General features: G+C 38.2%; 1 long non-coding RNA gene across 1 annotated transcript; it reads right to left on the bottom strand.

Moving 5' to 3' along the window:
• Positions 1 to 3,904: 3,904 nt before the first annotated feature.
• On the bottom strand, positions 3,905 to 15,487 carry LOC145988281 (uncharacterized). Its single transcript, XR_014441728.1, has 3 exons — positions 15,423 to 15,487; positions 5,424 to 5,497; positions 3,905 to 4,470 (listed from the first exon to the last, which is right to left on the bottom strand). It is a non-coding gene; the product is annotated as an uncharacterized LOC145988281 (long non-coding RNA).
• Positions 15,488 to 20,478: the final 4,991 nt, after the last annotated feature.

Below are 20,478 nucleotides of genomic sequence, written 5' to 3'. Positions count from 1 at the left end.
AGTGTTCTATTTAGGTATGAAGAGGAAAAGCTTAACACCTATTTATGTAGGAAAGCCACTCTTTTGGATAATCATTATGCAGTCAACTCGGGATTTAGTGAACTCGATTGTAATGAACATTCGGCTTAGTGAACCTAAGTCACTAGTCCAGACCCAAGTACATTGCAAATTTCGTTCACAGTGAACCCTTCACTTCTGTTATAGTGAACCTAAAAATGTCTATGAAAAATTATCATTGTTAGCAACAGTGAAATAGGTGCTGAGAGTGTTCTGAGGTTTCTAGAGTGCGTGAACATTGTAAAATCAGGTGTAGTAAAAGCACAGACTAGAGAAAGATATTGAAAAAATGTTTATTAAAAAGATATGACTTCAGCAGTCAAGGACATCAGACTTTTTGTCAACGTGCAGTAAGGTAAGAGTAAAACTGATTTTGTGTTAGATACTCTACAATATTTGACAAACTTTGACTATGTTTCATTAATAAATTCTGTGCCAGTCAAACTACTTCTGACTAAGGTCTCTTATATCCTCTGTCACTACTAAACTCAATTCAGCTTAAGGGAAGGCCTTTCTGTTTTAGTAAACTTCGGATACAGTGAATCAATTATTATGAATCCTTAGAGATTCATTGTAAGTGGAGTTGACTGTATCATTATCACTACAATTTAAGTTAATAACCTACAAAACTGTTATACCATAAGAATAGGAAGACATTAGTGTTTCGAAGAAAGTGAATGATATTCAACAACAGTTTGGAACATAACAATAGAACCTGAAATCAGCAACTTTGGCTAGAAAGTGCAAACGCGGTGTGAGCCATAACAATAAAGAAGAAGAATGTATCATTATTCTTGTCGTAGCATTAGTTTTTTTAGTAGTAGTAACAGTAAGTAGAAGAACAAGAAGAAATATCAAAACTACACAAAAATCACATTCATTTCTATCGCAAATGTATTTCTCAAGTGTGCAGTTTCTTCCATCGCTATTTTATTGAATTCTCAACTTTCCCAGGTATTTTTGGTCACCCTTCGTTACATAAAAATTACTTGTTTTTCACAAATATCAGTATTTTTTTTAAAATCACATTTTTTTGGCCTGCATCTCTTTCTGAAACGATTTAACGTGAGAATGACAATTACTTCGTCCAATGAAGTTATGAATTTCTGAATATATTATTATTTTAGTCAACAATAAGACTTAAAATAGAGCTTATTGTTTGTTGATAACTGTCAGTTGTGTTACAATTTGTGTTTTCAACGAAAGCACTGATGTCATTTGAAAGTGCAGAACATGCAGGGTGGGTTATCCGAAGTACTGCCTATTACTTTACACAAGTCTTATACCTAGAAGAAGGTTATGTAGAGAATATGTGAACGTATGTTGAACATAAAAATGTTGCTTTTTTACTTTGAGGAAATTTTCGCGAAATTTTTCTCCTTTTAACTCATTCATTTGAAAAATTCATTATATTTTACAAAATTAGCCTACTTATGGTTAGAACAAAAGTTCCTTAATGGCTGTAGTACGTGCAGTGGGATCCATAAGTATTGCTCAGCAAATTGTCCATGACTATTTTCGTTTGTTTTTATCTTCACCCTACGTATTCTTAAGGACTGTATTTGTACGTATACTGGTTCAGAGGTTGTAAGCAGCTTGTTTGGTGTTTTGTGTCAGTTCTTGAAGTTCTCATTGCATAAAACAAAGGGAGTAAACGTGGTGATGGGCAATTTGCTTGATAATACTAGTACAATATCGTCATTGGTTCTTACTTACATTCGTTTAAACGAAGTATTAACATGGTTCCTTATTGTTACTCGTAAAGTAGGCAGAAGACAGCTAAAGTATCAGCAACCTGATTTCTACTAAAACCGCTAGCTTGACAAGAACCGATTAATCGTTTTACGTCTTTTCAATAGCACAAAAAGACAATTAGCTTCGCTTTCCCGTCCTGCCACCGTTCACTGGAGGCGCTGGATTCGCTGCATTGGTTTCGAATGCGAAGTGGAACATTGTAGAAAAATTATGTTGAAGGTTAGGACTTGAAGTTCACCGTATCTCCTCACATTCTCACGTTGAAAAGCAGTTGATGGAATGGGGAGGGGTGGGGAATACCCTTTCACTCACGATGTTAGGCTTTTGGGCGCTCGGGTTCTCTGACTCTTCTTGATTAAACTTGAGGAACGTGTTGTTGCGTATCAGAAGAAAAAGCTAATCTAAAAAAAAAGAGATGTCACCGTTTTTCATTGTAAACAAAAGCAAAACGGCCATTAAACACATTTATATTCATGTTCTTGCTGTGGACGAGTTCTTTCAGCATTTAATAACCACAGTGATTGAGTACAACGGTCTTCCCTTCTATTTCAAAGAACGAGAACCAATTTCCAAGTGGAAGTTGAAGTGCTTCTATTTTTTAAAAAAAATATATTATGGAACCTTTAACACTTTCTCTTTCCATATTTCTATATTTTAAAAGTGGTGTAACCTACCTAATAGAACTTAATCTAAGTGATTTGACTATAATTCACGTAGCAATGAATTTTTAATATTTTTAGGCAGATTTATAAATAGTTGCGGTCACGGAAAGAAATTCAGGTGGGGTGTTGAAATTATCTTCATCCTAGAATGTCCAAATCAGTTACAAATATATTATATTATAAGGTAATGCACGGTTTTCTGTTTGAAGGTGATTGACAACTATTTTATATTGGAAATAGTCGATAGGAATGGTGTATATAAGACGCTATGTCATGGTATAATGAAGCATTGTATCTTAGAAATGATCGGCTATATCTTAGCGAGAAAACTATATTTATTGAATATGCTTATGATAGTAGTACTTGACACAAAAATGTACGTTCCATACACACAATATAATATATAGTTGTAAGATACCCCTCATTAACATATGCATAGGAATAAAAAGAAGGAACACTTTGCAATTTTTAATGCCATTATTTCATAATTTTCCCAGTTCGAGTTGTAACAATGGATAAGTCATATGTTATCAATATATTTGGAAAGTTTCAATATTGAGACTCAAGAAGGGGGGAATTTAAATGAGTGAATTATCTGTCATTTTTAGCTGCTTTCTGTTCTGTAACGTGTTTAAAAACCATAATGTTGTAAAGTTTCAACCTGTTCCATCTTGACAACAATGCAGTTTTCTGAAAACTAAATACTAAAACAGTTTTCTTAAAATAGGTTTACTAATCTACAACTGAAATTTGGCATTTACTTAGCTATAAATACTTACTAATAGTTCAACGTTCTTATTGAAGCTACAACCTTAGAAACACCTTTAATAATAATATTTTTAGTTTACTTTGTCTGTATTTTTCTTGATAAATGAACCTGTATTTATGTAACATGCTTGTTTCTTTAATGTTTTCACATAACAATTCATTGTGATATGATTCGGTTGTAATCCCATAAATATTATTCTATGTTTTAAAACAATATTTGAGAAAATAAGTCAATGACACCAGTTGCATTAGAGAAACTTTTTCAATCCACAGATTTTTTTAAAAATGTCTGCACTAAATGTAACTATTGATAAGGTGAAAATTTATAATTAAGGCACAATTAAGAATTAAACTTGATATTACAACTAGGCATCATATTTTACATTTTAGTGTTTTTTTTATTATAACACAGATTCAACTATTTCTTTTTCAGCGCATTCCAAGCCTCATTCGTGGAGATAACAGTAATGAAATTCTGAACATAACTAAGGTAAGGATTCTTGTTCTTATTGATAAGATGTGGAGTATTTGAAGCAGTATGCGCCGCAGTTGACAAAATTGATATATTGTTTACTCATATATTGTTTCAAATACAATCAACATAATAATTTCGCTTTTAAAGAACTATTAAATTTGAGTAGTATCTCTTTCATGTTAAACTCATATTGGCACCGTGAGTACTTGCACATCAATGGTATCAGAAATTACCCTTGCACATAACGAATTCTTGAATGCATCTCTCATGTAATCTTGTGTTGCATAAAATCGTCCTACATTAAACTGTAAATAGAGAATAATTACTATAATTTGTACTAGGGCTACCACGAAACAGAATTTACTTTCCTATTACTTTTCACACATAAGTTTTCCATTACCTTTTGCTACAATATAAACTTCACTAACTCGTAAAAGAAGACCAAATCCATAGACATTTTCAGAAGTTCCACACCTGGTACAAAAAGATATAGAACTTAAGTCCTATTAAGTAGAAAAGTGTATCTTGAATCCTTGTTGTTGCTGTTACGACACTCAACTTCACTCACTAATTCCTCACTCATAGCCGCATGGATTGTTGCTGCACGGGCAACCTGCAGACGAGAGTACAGGAGCTGCAGGCAGTTCTTGTACTGCAGGAACGGCAGCGACTGCATGCACTACAGGCGTTCGGGTAGGGTAAACAGCGATGTAGGATGGTTCTGGAGGAGGCTGCCTATAGTTGGTACTGCTGCTGTTAAAATATAGAAAGTTGAAACAGATTACAAACATGAAAATCGTAATGTAATTGTAACATTATAAAAATTACAACTTTTGTTTCGGGAATGTTTACAGCTTTGGAAATCTCAAGAAGTCGAATCTGAGTTTGCTGCTCGTTGTGACTGGGACAGTTTAAAGGGAGGATCGAAAAACTGCAGTGTGTTATCACTTATCAGATTGAATTGTACAGTCACCGGCAAAAAATGGGACAGCTACATCCTGAAATACTAGCTTCCCTGCAAAGCGTCTTGTGTGTTTCCTAACTCAACGACAATGACAGAAATTGCCATTGAAAATTTGCTATTAGAATCCACTCATTGCCGTAGATTTTCGTAAAACATTGCACGGAAGAGAGAATTTCAGGATATGGGTCTCCAATGTTATTGCCGGTTACTGTACACGGGACTAATTCAAGTATAAGACACAGCTCATTTCTGTGCCTTACAAACTTGCAGCTTTAAGGTAAAACATTGCAAGCAACTGAAACATCTAATTGTTGGTGTTGTTTATTGATTGACTGCTTTGGTTTATTTTACTCCGATTTTCTGCCATTTTTGGCTAATCGTAAATAAGAGGATGAGTGATGATTTGATGATATTGATGAAGGTACACTCACAAAGAACACCCATGCCGGGTAAAACCCGGGACCCCTGGCGTGATAACGTGCTGTGCTAACCACTCCGTCAGGGAGAATGATGGCCTGTTGGTGTTGTGAATTACACTTGAACATGTTACCGTTACTGTTACCACAAGACAATAGCAAATTTAAAATGTTATTAGGCTGTTTTCAACGAGACCTCCTTGCCAGTGCATTTTTATGTTTCTGTATATTTAGGTACTTACTGAATGAGATTCGAATTTCTCTGCATAAAGCAGAAGTTTCTATGTTTTAATGCAAAGTCTGAAAAGTTAGAAAAACATACTTACAACTTATTCAACCAGAGGGGGACCGCTGTGCAGGAAAGGAAGAACAGGTAGACGATGAAAATCGTAGCGAATGCCTGAAATAAAGAAGATATTACTTTAAGTACTTCCCTTTGAACACAATTGTAGAGTATACAACACCGAAACATTTTTTCTAAAAACATCCGACTCGTTGAAGACTCGTCTCGCCTCTTACGAACCTGCGAAACCTGCAATGTTGTCCTGTGTGTATACAACCGCGCGTCACAGATTCGTACCATAAATCATAGTAAAATAAGCAACAGCGTGGCTATAAAGTCCATTCCAACCGCCAGCTCATCGGGCGTGAAGCCTGGTTTCAACAGGATGGTGCAACTGCACACACAGTTTCTTCATCAGTCAAGTTTTTGCAGTGACAATCGCATATGCTTGCATGGAATCTGGCCTGTTCGTTCTCCTGATCTGACTCTTCCAGGCCTTTTTTGTGGGGTGCGCATAAAGGTAAGTCCTACGAGAACAATCCGCGCACATATTGATGAGCTGACGCCAACAGCCACAATCCACGTTCAACCACCTCACCAACTACTTTGCAGAAGGTCTTCAACAATATAAGCGTGCCCAGGCATATCTAGACCGTAACGGGCGTCGTGCCAGTTTGTAACGCAAAGGGTGTGGCGTGGTCCCGTGGACGACCAAATTGAATTTATTAATTCCACGAGTTATCGAATCATTAGCGAACTTTTTCACAAATTATAATATGTTTTGGACTTTCTTTATTGAATTACTTGCTGATTAGTACCTGGCGTTGCCTGGGTATTTATTTATCACAATGTTCTATTAGACACCCCTAAGGGTGCCAGAGGAGCCTTGGAGTTGAACGGCTTAGGGAGTGTCACTATTCATCTTAGCGACCCCGAAAACTATGGATTCCACACTAATACCGGTCGCTTTCGATTATTTTTACATGTCACCCCTATCCACCCCCCCCCTAGGGGTGCCAGGGGTTTCTTACCTCCACAGTATTTCTTTCGACATTGCAAGTGGCACGTGTACCAAGTTTGGTTGAAATCGCACTAGGCGTTCGAGTGTTATGCCGGAACAAACACATACACACGCACACACGCACATACATCCATTTATGTATATACAGGGTGGGAAATAACCTTTTGCTAGGGGTCTGCAGGAAAAAGTAACAACAATTAAGAAGTTATGGTAATACCAAATGTTTACTACGACAATTGTGGTTACAAAAACAAAATTACAAGTTAGTTCACGACAAAGCACCTTGCTTCAAGGCAAATGCTACCCAAGCAAGACCTTTTTCGCGAAGTGACATTGACTTCTTCAGCAGTTCTGAATGGCCGGGTGCATCACCGGACCTGAATGCAGCGGAGCACTTTGGGGCTATTCTGAAGGACGCAGTTGAGACCTTGATGATAGTGGAACGTGGACCGGACCGCTATTCCCGGACAACACTCCTTGCACATCTGGAACAAGTCCTTCGTGACATGGAATGGAATACGAACTTGTTTGCGAATCTTCTGAGCTCCTACCCTGATCATCTTCGTGTTGTGAGAGAAGCAAACGGCGGACATACTAACTTTTAATTTTGTTTTTGTAACCACAATTGTCGTAGTAAACATTTGGTATTACCATAATTTCTTAATTGTTGTTACTTTTTACTGTGGACCCCTAGCAAAAGGTTATTTCCCACCCTGTATATGATAATATTTCATCCATTATTTCCGTTATTACCGTTTTTATTACTCAGTTCATCTAACGCTACAAAAATCTGTCACATACTCATAAACGACTCTATAAATTCACTTTCATGTGACTGTAAGATACAATAAATGCTTTTTTTGTTCAATTATCACAGAACATTCACGCAGTTACTCAGAGAAATCAAAATCACATATGAAATTCACACACAAAAAAATTTTGCACAATGTCAAAATGAGGGGGGAAAAGCTCATTGATCGTAGCAACAGTCATTCGAAAAATGCTTCATTATCAGTCTTATCAGACTCCATATCTCATAAAGACCTCGGATTTTTAGTTTCTAAAAAGTGTGCTTGAAGGTTCCCAAAATAGGCTCTAAAATCCTAAAATAGGTTCGAGAAACCCTACAATAGGTTCTAAATATCCTAAAAGAGGTCATAAAAATCTTGTTAGGCTCGAAAAATTTTGAAGTAGGTTAAAATAAAACTTAAAATACTTCAAAATTCCTGATTAGGTATAGTCACGGCAATGAGAATGGGACACCTATGTGTGTTGCCTAATCCTAAGGTGATAGCAGAACTTACCATTGGAAATTTGCTATTAAAAACCACTCTTCGCCGTATAGTTAGGCAACCATTTTCTTTCATGTTATCCACAGTCAAACTCCGCATATTGTCTGTGAGGATCATCTTATATGCTGAAAATAATCTTTCAACAAAAACATAGTCAGTGGTGCAAACTTGAATGCTGAAACGTTAGCTCGCAAGGCGTGGATGCCACAAAGCGCCGAAGTGACGCGAAACTGAGCAAGACCACACAGATCACACCACTTTGGATTGTAAGGTAACAGTAGCACCAGACAGTTTGCTTTGTTTAGGGCTTTGAAAAATCACCATGGACTTGGAGGAAGAAAAATCGACAGAGAGTACGTTTCAAACACGTTCGTCATTGAATTTTGTCGTGATCAAAAGAAAGCAAATCCTCTGTGCGACATAAAAATCCTGTAAAAACCTTCAAAAATATATAAAAACCTAAAAAAAAAGGCTTGATTTAGACGCATATACCTAAAATACGTTCTAACAAGCAAAATACTAGGTTTACTAGGTTTAGGAAAGACTTACACAAAGGGCGCCGCGTGGTCCATGGGACCCAAGAGTGTCTATTGCTCTGAAACTAAAAATCAGCTAGGGAACACGTGCTATACGAGTATGAAGCTACCGAAAAGCAGAGGGAAGTGTGTGTTATTGCTTCCGAGAACGAGAGCGTTGTTCTAGGTCCAAGGGTCCACGCCACGCCCGTTAAGGGCTAGTGAACTATGGGAGACACTTCCAACAAGTGCACAGTGATTTCACGAACACCCTGTAATTAAACAACTTTTGAATGTGAACATTGCTGTTGAGTAGAGCCGGGGAACCCCGAGGTAGGGATAGTATGCTTGCCTTAATCTTCTTATTTATCCAATGTTGGTTGAACTGCGCCTTGGACAAAAATGGTGTATAAAGAAGTGAATTGCGCAACTACTAAGTAAACCGAGTTTAGAGAGACCGATACAGTTTTTTTAAAACCGAGAGGAAGAGGAGGTGGTCAGTGCCTTTAAGGCTTATCGAGACGATTGATTGAGTTGGTGTTTTAGGTTCACTTTATGCACATTAAGGCTAATCATAACCGGACCTACAGTTTAAAGTGGAATCCGAACCACTATGTGCCTCCACCGGGTATCAAACCCGGGACCCCTGGATTACAAGGCGACGACGCTACTACCATCGGGGAGGCCCTGCTTATCGAGACGAGAACGAGAACGAGACAGATCTCTACAAAATCGTAACGAGACCGATACTTTGTGTCGCAGGCTCTTTGTCTCGTTCGAGATTTTGTTAAAGTATAATTCGAAAAATTAATTACTATACTATGCGAGTTATTCAGATATACCAAGAAGATATTTAGCCTACCTAATTATTTACAGATATATACTTCGTTTATAGAGTAGTGCATATGTCGTTCATATGTAGTTGTTTATGTAGTAATTGCAAAATCAATCCATTAGGGAGGGCCTCTCAATTGGCTCAATGGTAGCGTCGTCGCCTTGTAGACAAGGGGTCCCGGGTTCGATTCCCGGTGGAGTCACATAGTGGTTCGGATCCCACTTTAAACTGTAGGTCCAGTTCCGATTACCCTTACTGTGCAAAATGTGGCCTTAAAACATCAAATCAATCCAATCCATTAGGGATAATTTTGAACTTGCTAAGCGTGGTTGCATACATTCAGATTAAAATTCCGTCGACACGAGGCATCAAGCAGAAAAAGTGTTTCCTTTAATGGCCTTTATACGCCTTGAAAGGTTGTGCACTGCCACACTGTATAAGTGTATATGTTGATTATACTCCTGGCGGAATTTGAATATTGAGAAGGGAAATTCCCATGCATCTCCCTTCTAGTTACTCATTTTTGGCACTTTATATATCATCCTGATGCTTCAACAGAAGCTACTGTAATACAGTCCAGCTGGAATTTTTTCAAATACCACGCTGCTTTATATTTCGACAGTCGAGACAAGACCGAGGACGAGGACGAGAAGGTGACACGCACGAGGCAAGCGATGGCGTAGTGGTTATGCGACCGTTTTGTAATCAAAGGGCCCCTGGTTCCATTTCCGGTGGAAGCACATTACCCAGTTGCTCGGATCCTACCTTAAACTGTAGGTCCAGCCTCAAACAACCTATCTGAGCATACCAAATCTCGTGTCGACACCACCTCCTGCCGGCTTTCGTGGCAGAGTGGTTATCATAGCGCGCTTCGACGCCAAAGGTACCGGGTTCGAATCCCGTCCTGGGCATGGGTGTTCCATCTGAGTGCCCCTTCATCAATTTCGTCATATCATCACTCATTCTCATCTTCGCAATTAGCCAAAAGTGGCAGAAAAGCGAAGTAAAATTAACCAAACCAATCAATCAATCGACACCACCTCCGTCCCGAAGCACTGCTCTTCGAACTCCGCGTGACACACGCAGAACTAAAGAGAGCCCTAACCGTCTCCGAAGGGCAAATGGAGCGTTGCGTTCTCACCACGTTGGGCGTCAGAAGTGAAAGTGTCAAGACTCTCGGTTTAGGAATCTTCCATCTCTGAAACACGCTTGCACAGCACAAGAACGGACAAGATTAACACAAAAACAAGCCTTCAATGTTGGAAGACCTTTTTCACGATGATCCCCTTCTCTAGTCTATCTAAAGAAAGGAAAATGAGGAACGAAACAGCTACATTTGAAATTTAGTGGAGAGGGATGAAAAATTACCTCTGTTATCAGGGATATTGAGTCTCGTTGGGGCAAATTCCTATCATTCCCTACGGGCCTCCCCCATGGCGCAGTGGTAGCGTCATTGCCTTGTAATCGAGGGGTCCCGGGTTCGATACCCGGTGGAGGCACAAGTGGTTCGGATCCCACTTTAAACTGTAGGTCCAGTCCCGATTAGCCTTACTGTGCATAAAGTGGACTTAAAACAGCAACTCAAACCAAACCTATCATTCCCTACAATGGGGCGGTTCAGTAAAAGCTAAATCCAGATGACAGCATGATAGTTGTACCTTGCGGTAGGCAATAGTTCTTCTGTTTAAATACATTGAGTATTCGATACCGAACGGACTGTAATTATATTGAATTGCTCGTTTAATTTGATTATAACTTGAGGAACACGGTAGATAAATAATAGGTGCTTTCAAAGATAAAATATCGGAGCTAAGAAAACTCTAATATTTACATAGTGTTTGCTTGCGTCACTTGCGATTTTCAAAATGTAATTATTTCGATGTTGTGAATAAGTGTCTTAAAGAACAATACATAATAATTCAGCATCGCTGGACTTCTATTTTCATTGCTGGTGTTACTAATTGACTTTTTTCAGACTATCACAATTAGTAAAATGATTCTCTGTTTGACGTATGTAAAAAAAAATCATAAGCAAAAATGGCGACGCAAGTCTCCAACAATATGCTGAACTCAACTTCCCGTTCTAGTCGAAACCCGGTATTTATACATTCAAGAAAACTGCCCCCCCCCCCTTCACACACACGCGCGCACGATGGGGCGAATAGTAACCATTCATACTAGGGCTGAGCCGATACCGATGTATCGGTATCGGTATCGGAAAGTATCGGTTGGAATTCACCGATACCAGTCGCTACTTTTCCGGCATTTTGGGTCATTCATGGGGTCCGCAAAAATGCGATACTTTCGCCGAGTCTAATTATCCTAGAAATTATGCAATTTTGCACGGAAAACTATATTTTGTGATTCCATAATATCTATTTTTAATATTCTGATGCACCCAATATTGATCAATATTTTGAACAAGTTTTGATTAGACCTATTGTAATTTTCAAGTATCGGTATCGGGTATCGGTGGGAATGGATAAGAGTATCGGCATCGGTATCGGTTCAAAGTGGAATCTTCTCAGCCCTAATTCATACCTTCTCCCCCCAAGCAATACGAGGAATGAACCTCCTTGAAAAATTTACCGATAACCTTAGGCAGACAACCAGTGGCATACAGTAAATAACACTTCTTAAGACAGGCATTTGCAACTCGAGATAGAACAGAGATACTGCCAAGTTTCGTCACGTCTCCCTTAGGTGCGATGAGAGCTGTCTCGTTCGATCCCAGGACAGGTGGCTCGTTTCGATTTATAAGCACCCATCTCGTTTTCGTCTCGGGCTCGAAATTCAAGTTCCGGTCTTACGTCGATCTCGGCCCGAGTCTCGTAATACATAGTATACCAATTTACAGTGTGTCACCGAACAAACTTTCACAGCGTATAAAGGTAATTATTGTAAACAATTTATACCTTATTCTGACTCTACAGGCCATCGAAAAACTGATTTCTCCTGAATTTATGCAACCAGACAACAGAGGCTCACCATAATGGATTGACTTCGCAATTACAAAACAAACTCGTGCATGTATGACTTATATATAAATAATGAGGCAGCAAGGACATATTTATGGGATCCGCCCCCCAGAAAGACTTGCCACGTACTAAAATTAAATAATGAAAATGCACTTTTTAACATTTGTTGTAGCCTAACATAATCGATAGTTATTTATTTCCTCTAAACTTGGAAGAAAAGAATTAATATATTGGGATCATACTGCTTTGAAGGAGGACAGTACCAAAGAAGATTTATGCACACTACTAATTGTCATAATATGCATAAAATATTAATCAGGAACTTTACTTTTCGTCAACTGAATCTAACATTTTTTATTACTCAATAAATATTCAAATCTTTATCTATTTGACATTAATTTAGTTGTTTTTGGATGCAAAGAAACGAGATGGCCAAGAGAAAGAAGTGGAATATGAAAAAAATGAAAGACGAAGAAGTAATTAGTGAATATGTAAGTAAGGTACAGAGTAAACTGAAGGAGAAAGAGAATAACAGACTTCGAGTGGTTGAGGAAGAATGGGAAATAATAGAAGGAGTGATAAAGGAGGCAGCACAAGAAACTTTTGGAGAAGAGAAAACTAAAAGGAATGAGTGGTTTGATGAAGAGTGCATACAGGTTATAGATGAGAAGAATAAAGCTAGAGAGAGAATGCTACAGAGGGAAACTCGAAGTAATACTGAGAGGTATAAAGAACTAAGAAGGAAAGCACATAGGGTATGCAAGGAAAAGAAGAAAATGATGTATAAAAAGAAGATGCAAGAAATAGAAGAACTAAATCAGCAGAGTGAAATAAGAAAATTCTATAGAGCTATAAATAGAATGAGAATAGGATTTGAGCCAAGAATAGAAGTATGTAAGGATAAGAATGGGAAAGTAATTGTAGAAGAGAATCAGATACTCAATAGATGGGCAGAGCACTTTAAAGAGATTTTGAATAAAGTGGAAGACCAAGAAGAAGAAGAGCAGTATAATAGGAATATACAAAATAGGGATGGTCATGAGGTACAAGTACCTAGTATTGAAGAAGTTGAATTTGTAATGAAGAAAATGAGTAATAATAGAGTTCCAGGCGAGGATGAGGTGATAATTGAACTTATCAAACTTGGTGGTAACGCATTGTTGGCAGCAATACATAGATTGATTGCAATGATATGGGAAAATGAAACAATGCCACATAAATGGAAATCTGGAATAATATGCCCAATTTATAAGAAAGGTGATAAATTGATATGCGGAAATTACAGAGGCATCACACTTCTTAGTGTGGTCTATAAGATCTTGTCAGGATTGATCAGTGAGAGAATAAAATGTTACACAGAAGATATACTGGGAGAGTACCAATGTGGATTTCGCCCTGGCAGAAGCACTACTGATCAGATTTTTATAATTAGACAGATGATGGAAAAGTTTTATGAACATGATGTGGATTTGCATTTTTTATTTGTTGACTTCAGGCAGGCTTTTGACAGTGTTAATCGAAATGAACTATTTAAGGTACTTGAAGAGTATAATATTCCCATCAAAATAATAAGACTAATAAGAATGACTATGAGTGGTACTAAGGCACGAGTGAAAGTTTGTAGTAAACTGAGTGAAGAGTTTAAATTCAATACAGGAGTGAAACAAGGGGATGGCCTTTCGGCAGTATTATTTAATCTAGCATTGCACAAAGTAATGAATGTAGTTGATCAAAAGGGAACCATATTTGGAAAATCCAGTCAAATATGTGCATATGCAGATGATGTTACAATCATTTCTAGAACAATAACAACACTTAAGCAAATCTATGAGCAAATGGAAAGAGAAGCAATAAAAATAGGGCTCAATGTAAATGAAAAAAAGACAAAGTATATGAGAATGTCTAACTCTGAGATCAGAAGAGCACCTCAAGATCTGACAATTGGAGATAATAAGTTTGAGGGAGTTCCTTGTTTTAAATATCTGGGGACAATGGTATATAGTGATAATGATATGAGTAAAGTAATAAAGGAAAGAATACAGGCAGGCAATCGTGCATATTTTGCAAATATGCAGTTGTTTAGAAATAGACTGATCGCAAGAAATACAAAGCTTAAAATTTATAAGACACTGGTACGACCAGTTGTCACTTATGGATCAGATAATTGGACTTTGAAACTGTCAGATGAAAATGCCCTCAGAATATTTGAGAGAAGAATATTAAGAAAGATATATGGACCTGTGAGGGAAGATGACGACTGGAGAATAAGATATAATGCAGAGCTAGATGATTTAATAAAAGGCCAAGATATAGTGAGATTTGTCAAAGCCCAGAGAATAAAGTGGTTGGGGCATGTGGAGAGAATGATGGACGATAGGATGCCAAGAAGAATGTTGAAAGAAAAGCTTCACCACGCAAGAAGAAAGGGCAGACCACGACTTCGATGGATAGATGACGTAGCTGCAAACTTGCGGACAATGAAGATTAAAGGATGGAGGAGAAGAATTGATGATAGATTGGAATGGAGGCTGATTGTGGAGGAGGCCAAGGCCCACCAAGGGCTGTAGAGCCAGAAAGAGAAAGAGTTTTTGGATACATTTTGGCGAATTTAAGTACACGAAAGGTAGATAATAAATATGTGCTGTTATATATTTATTTAAACCATACTTTAATTAGTATTTAATTATTTTAATTTAAACATTTATATTATTAGTAGTAGTATTATTATTATTGCTGAGACACTTGGTTCTCCACCCCGAAATATATTTCTAGATACGTGCCTGTCAGACAGATATACATTAAATATGTCAAAGGAAGTCGCCTATCAGAGTCATTCAGGTAAAATTTTCGTACCAAAGTCTCGAAGAAGACGGAGAGTGTCTGTCCCGTTTTCGATTCATAGACGTCTGCTCGGTATCGTTCTGGTCTTGATTTTTTCAAGGCCGTCTCGGTCTCAGTGTTAGCTGTAATCGCACCAGAGGCAAATATATAAGAAGAGTTATCGTTTTAATTGTCCCGTATGTTTTACGCTGCCTGTACAACACTATGTGTTACAATGTGAGGAGAAATTATCAGATGGGATAAGAGAAGCTACTGGGGTTTCGGTTCGGTACCCGGTGGAGGCACATAGTGGTTCGGTTCGGTTAAACTCGAGGTCCAGTCCTTCATTAGCCTTTCTGTGCATAAAGTGAACAACGAACTCCAACTCTCTAGTAACAGAAAACGAAGTAAAATGAACCAAATCAATCAATAAATTCATCTACAATGTCACCGTGAAATTTACACTAAAAATATCGCACAATAAGCAAGTTTCCACATCTCGAACTTGAAGCCTCGGTCTCGTTTTGTCTCGTCTCGGTACCATTCATACTCGAAGTGGAAAATAAAAGATGATCACTTACCCTCACACGGGATGCCATGCTTGCTCCTTCAAACACTCTTTAGTATGTGTGGCGGGTCAACAAAACACGCGAGACAGCTTTTCCACCCCTTTATATCCCTTCATTCGGGAGCTTTCTTCTGGCTGCCCTTGAGAAGGTGAAAGTGAGGAAGAAGCCATTTTTTCGTTATCCTTCTTTTCGGATAAGGGCTGGAGGAGTTCAAGGAATTTTTATGCTCGTAGAGATGGAATTGGAGGATGGGGTGGGGAAGTGTTTCAGGTTGTTAGGTGATTATTTTGAACATCTGCCGTACCTAAACATCATAATTCATTTGTTTATCTTGGATATTTTGGACACGTGTGTGTAAATCGTACGTTAATGTTATGTGTGTTGTACGATTCATTGTAGTGAAAGTGACCTCGCCTTCGACGATCCCAGGTTCGAATCCTGATGTGAGCACGGGTTTATTTGTTAGTGTCCCTTCATCAGTTTAATCTCATCATCGTTCATTTTCATCGTCGCAATGCGCCAAAAGTGGTAGAAAAGCTACGCTAAATAACAAAACTAAAAATACGAATCTTTAGCAATGGTAAGTTAGTGGTATTTGTAAAGGGGGGGATAAGGGCGAATTCCCTCTCCGGTTGGATATTTTTTTTAATCTTTAATCTTTTTTCGCGAAAGAAATCTTAGCTACACTCCTGAACGATTCTCTTACCTTCTTTGGGATCTAAATAATTTCATGCAACTTCATAACTCTGCCTAACCCTCAAGTTACTATATTTTTCTAGTTTTTATAAACAAAATGCAACACATGTTTCCATGGGAATTTACCCATTTGGCATTTCCTTACAAATGTTTTGGATAAAAATCACATTTGTCGGATTTTTATGAATTTTAAAATAATCGTTTAATTACGAAGCAGGGTAGTTTCAAGACAGAAAGATTTAACAACATTAGTAATAGATCAGAAAATTAATATTCGTTATAGAAACTAATCAGACCAATTAAATTTGAAGTCATTACTAGATTTTAGTAATGATTAAAATAAGTTGAAACGTCTGACCTGCCATCTTACGGAGAGTTCGAAATCAGAGATAGTTTATGTACGCTTTAGAGCCTTGAGTTTCCATCCATAGTTGTCTTAGTCAATAAATATAAATGGTTCATTTACCGTTATGTAAATTATAATTCACACAATAAACTAAACGTTAGCTAAAACCTCTGATTACGCTCCTGAAGAACGTGTTATCGAAAAAAATTATGGGAATGTTGATGAAATTTTGGGGATGTTGGGGTGCGTGGATAAATCACGGTTGGGTGCATGAAACAGGAAAGAATACTGAAGTGCGTATACTGACCTCTCGAAGCGTTTTCAACGGGATGCTCCTCCGAAACAAGCATTTTTCTGTTCGGAACATAACTCAACTCCACAGTTAGTGCAAAGGATAAGGTAAGAAGCGGTAGACATTTAAACAGAGCAGAAGAATATCTCTCGTTCGACAGTGCAAACTAATACGGGAAACTGCTTAAAGGTGCGCTTATATCGACCTTCACATGTTCAAGAGGAGGGAGGGGTAATGTTCGTTCCAAAATGCTTCAGGTGCTTGACAGAGTATCAAAGCGCTATAAAGTTATCTTTTCTGACGAATGTGATAGTGCTTCTGGATCATGAAATGTGGTGTTTTGGTCGAAGGAAATGTCGCACTTTTGCAAGGGGTTGTAACACAACCCTCCACATGTGACAGAAGAGGGTTGTTTGATCCTTTATTTTTGTGTTGTTGTTGTTTATCAACATCGGTGTCTGGACATGTTAGTGGACTAGTTTGTTCCCCTCTTGTGCGACTTTAGAATTAAAAGTGACGTTGATTTCAGCATGATCTTGTCAATTATGCCGTAACAGTAAGCAAATATGTCAATGGTTTTTTTTTTTCCCCGTGGGCGCTGAATTGGTCTTGGGTCACCTGTGCCACAGCGCCACTTGGCTTGCCTGGCCATCACGAAGCCATGACGTCACCAGACTTTGTGAGACTTTATTTCTCTCGCTAGGATAGGATAAATATCCCATTGTGATGAGCATAACACTGGGCCTTTGAATAATTAGTACTACTTCAAAATAGTTGTTACATTTGTTTGTTTCTTTATTGGTGGATTTTTGGGAGTGTGTTGTAGTTCGCGAATTGTTCTGTAGTGTTGCCAGATAACTCATGGCACAATTTGGGCATTGGCGTTCCGTAACTGGTAAAGAAAAAGGAAGCACGAAGGCAGTGTTCCACAGTGTATTTCAAAGTGCATGAGGTTCTTGAAGAGTATTTTGAATGTTTAAACTTAATAAACTTTGCTTGTCAAGGTTGTCAAAGTCAGTTGATAGAAACAAAGTCGTTTTCGAATCGCTCTTAACACAGATCCCTGATGCTTAAAAAAGCGAGAGGAAAATTCTGTAGATTCTCGTAAATTTCAGATAACTTCAAAACTACAGCAGGAGAGTTATTGACCCACTTTTAGACTCACCCTCTGTCTGGAATGCGGCCTACCTCTGGCTAAAAGAAGAGGAAGATGGACTGTTTGATTATCCCATAATGTAACCTCTTTCCTGTAAGCATGCATTCAACACAGTTATTATCACAGACAAAAAAAACAACAACCATGTTTTAAGGCGACCGTACTTTAGCGGAAAGGGATGTTTGGGAGTTAAAACTCACGAAATGTAAAACCTTCTTATCGCAAGAACGACAGAGAATCTAATTAGACGTTTAAAAGTAGCATCATGAACAAATAAATATACACACATACACAACATATTTGTTCAGTGTACAAATACTGAGAAATTGGGGTGACTCTTTGCGAAGGTACCAAAACGTCAACCTCACTTGTACCTAATACACCCCGGTAACTGCTTCTTGCAGGCCGACGAGGCTCTGGCGCCTGAACCCTCGGCCAAGATAATCATCTGTGGGGTTGTGTTGTCCTGGGTTTGTCCTTTGGTGTGTTGAGTGCTCCTTTACAGCATCAGCTTTTAACCTAGGTGAGGAGATCTAAGTTTTCACAGACAGTATAATTTTAGGTCTTGTTGAATAATGAATGAATGCGTTTATAAGAATTGAGTAAGGAAGTATTTAACAGAGATATTTTAATTTCTCGTTAGGGGCCTGATGAGTCCATAATATCAATCAATCAATCAATGCTGAGAAAATATAACAAACACAAAATATTTTCAAAATCCAGAGCGGTCGTTGTGTGAACTATTTTGAGTATTTTAAAGTACGGTAATAAAATATGTGCTAATTTGCACTTTGAACATTAGTCACATGAGCCTAACAGAAATAAATATAAACAAAAATATATTACCAAAACAAGCAGCAGAATATATGTTTTATATGTTTATATTATTTGATAAATAATTAAATGTATTTGTTTTATGTACTAATTGCGACGCAAAAGTATTCATTGTAGTATACTAACATACAAGGAGGTCACAAAGTTGGCGTACCCCCCTGTATTTTCGACACTACGATGGTTATGGTTGAATGCTTGATATGAACACATACCTGGTGGTTTAAGTGTCCGGAACATCGGTATGGAGACCGTCTTTTTCGTAGCACGACCGAACCCTGTGCCATATTGTGGCACACTTCGCGATGCAATTGTGAATAAGACCTTTTTCTGGGCGGTGACGTTCTGAAGGGCCTCCAAGAAGTCCCAGAGTATGTGTTCATATCAAGTAATCCAACTATTACCATCGTAGTGTCGAAAATAAAAGGGGGGCTACGCCCACTTTGTGACCACCCTGTACTATATCTATCTGCATATTAATTCATCTAATAATTTGTCACCATTGTTGTTATGAACGTAAGACCCTAGCGTAGGCAGGATTTATTTTTTCGGAAGGGACTGGGGTTGTAAAAGTGGATATCACATAGCTTCTTTCTAGGTAGACGCGGGATAACTATGAAATATTTTGCATTCACTGTTTTTAACCATCGTTTCAAAAGTTGTTAAAATACAAAAATAGTAAACAGAGGCCATTTTAAGGAAAGTGAGCATTGATTTGACGACTTTGGGTTTCTCGAGTTCCGTACTGCCTTCATTCGAAAATGTTGATATTCTCAATATTTCGGGAAGATCTGTAGACCCACAGCTCCCCCTGGGTACGCCAGTGAAGCAGATAGATAGATAGTGTCGTTAACTTATCAAAGTACGAAAATGATGATTTATAAAATACTAAAAATAATTTAGGTTGTAAATTGAAATTGAAGTGGAAAATATATGTTTCGCAAACGTTACATCAGTGAAGGAAGAGCATGTCCTTTAATCTCTTTACTTCCTTGACTTTTAAAAATTCTCTCCGTCTTACAGTCTTCGTAATATGAGGGTAAACACAGGTTAGTGAGTTAGCTCTGCAATTATGTGCTGTGTGCGTTTAGGTTGGACTGTACGCTACAGAAAACAAATTCGAAAGTTCTCTCGTTGTCGTAAGTTCTTGCCATAAGGGAACAGATTACGAGGATCATGTTGATCACTTGCTTCTTGCGTGACACTACGAAGGACGTAAGTTTTGTGTGACTAATGGCCTGAGATTTTGCCACTGAAGGCGCGTTATTGTGGCGAATGTTACGATGATGGTTGTGACCCAACGCTGTGTGCTCCAGTGGCACAAGGACTGTTGATAGTGAGCCTGTACGGTCTTGCCTGGTTGGCCTGGATTAAACGTCGCTGTTTTACGTAATATCGTGCGTAATTTTAAGTAGGGCGGTGGAAGCAAAATCGAGTCAGTTGTGTAGTCATTACTAAAGTCGTTCGAGAGATATACTGTAGTCAACTACAAGTGTAAGAGGGGCGATCGTTTCGGAAGGCAAATAGTACACCGTGGATTGCATTTTGAAGGCTAGCGAGGCTCTGGCGTCTCGACTCGCAGGAAATACGCAACAATTTTCTGTGGCGGGGCATGTGTTGTCTTTTGTCATTGTCCTTCCATAAGTTGCATCTTGTCGTCATTCATCCTCATCGTCGCGATTAGCCAAAAGTGGCAGAAAAACTATGTAAAATCAGTAATTGTAGTAAACTACTCTGTATCTAGGAG

This window comes from Lepisma saccharinum, chromosome 5, assembly GCF_977018435.1.
Source record: "Lepisma saccharinum chromosome 5, izLepSacc3.1, whole genome shotgun sequence".
NCBI classification, from domain to species: domain Eukaryota; kingdom Metazoa; phylum Arthropoda; class Insecta; order Zygentoma; family Lepismatidae; genus Lepisma; species Lepisma saccharinum.
This window is presented reverse-complemented; position numbering and strand designations above follow the sequence as displayed.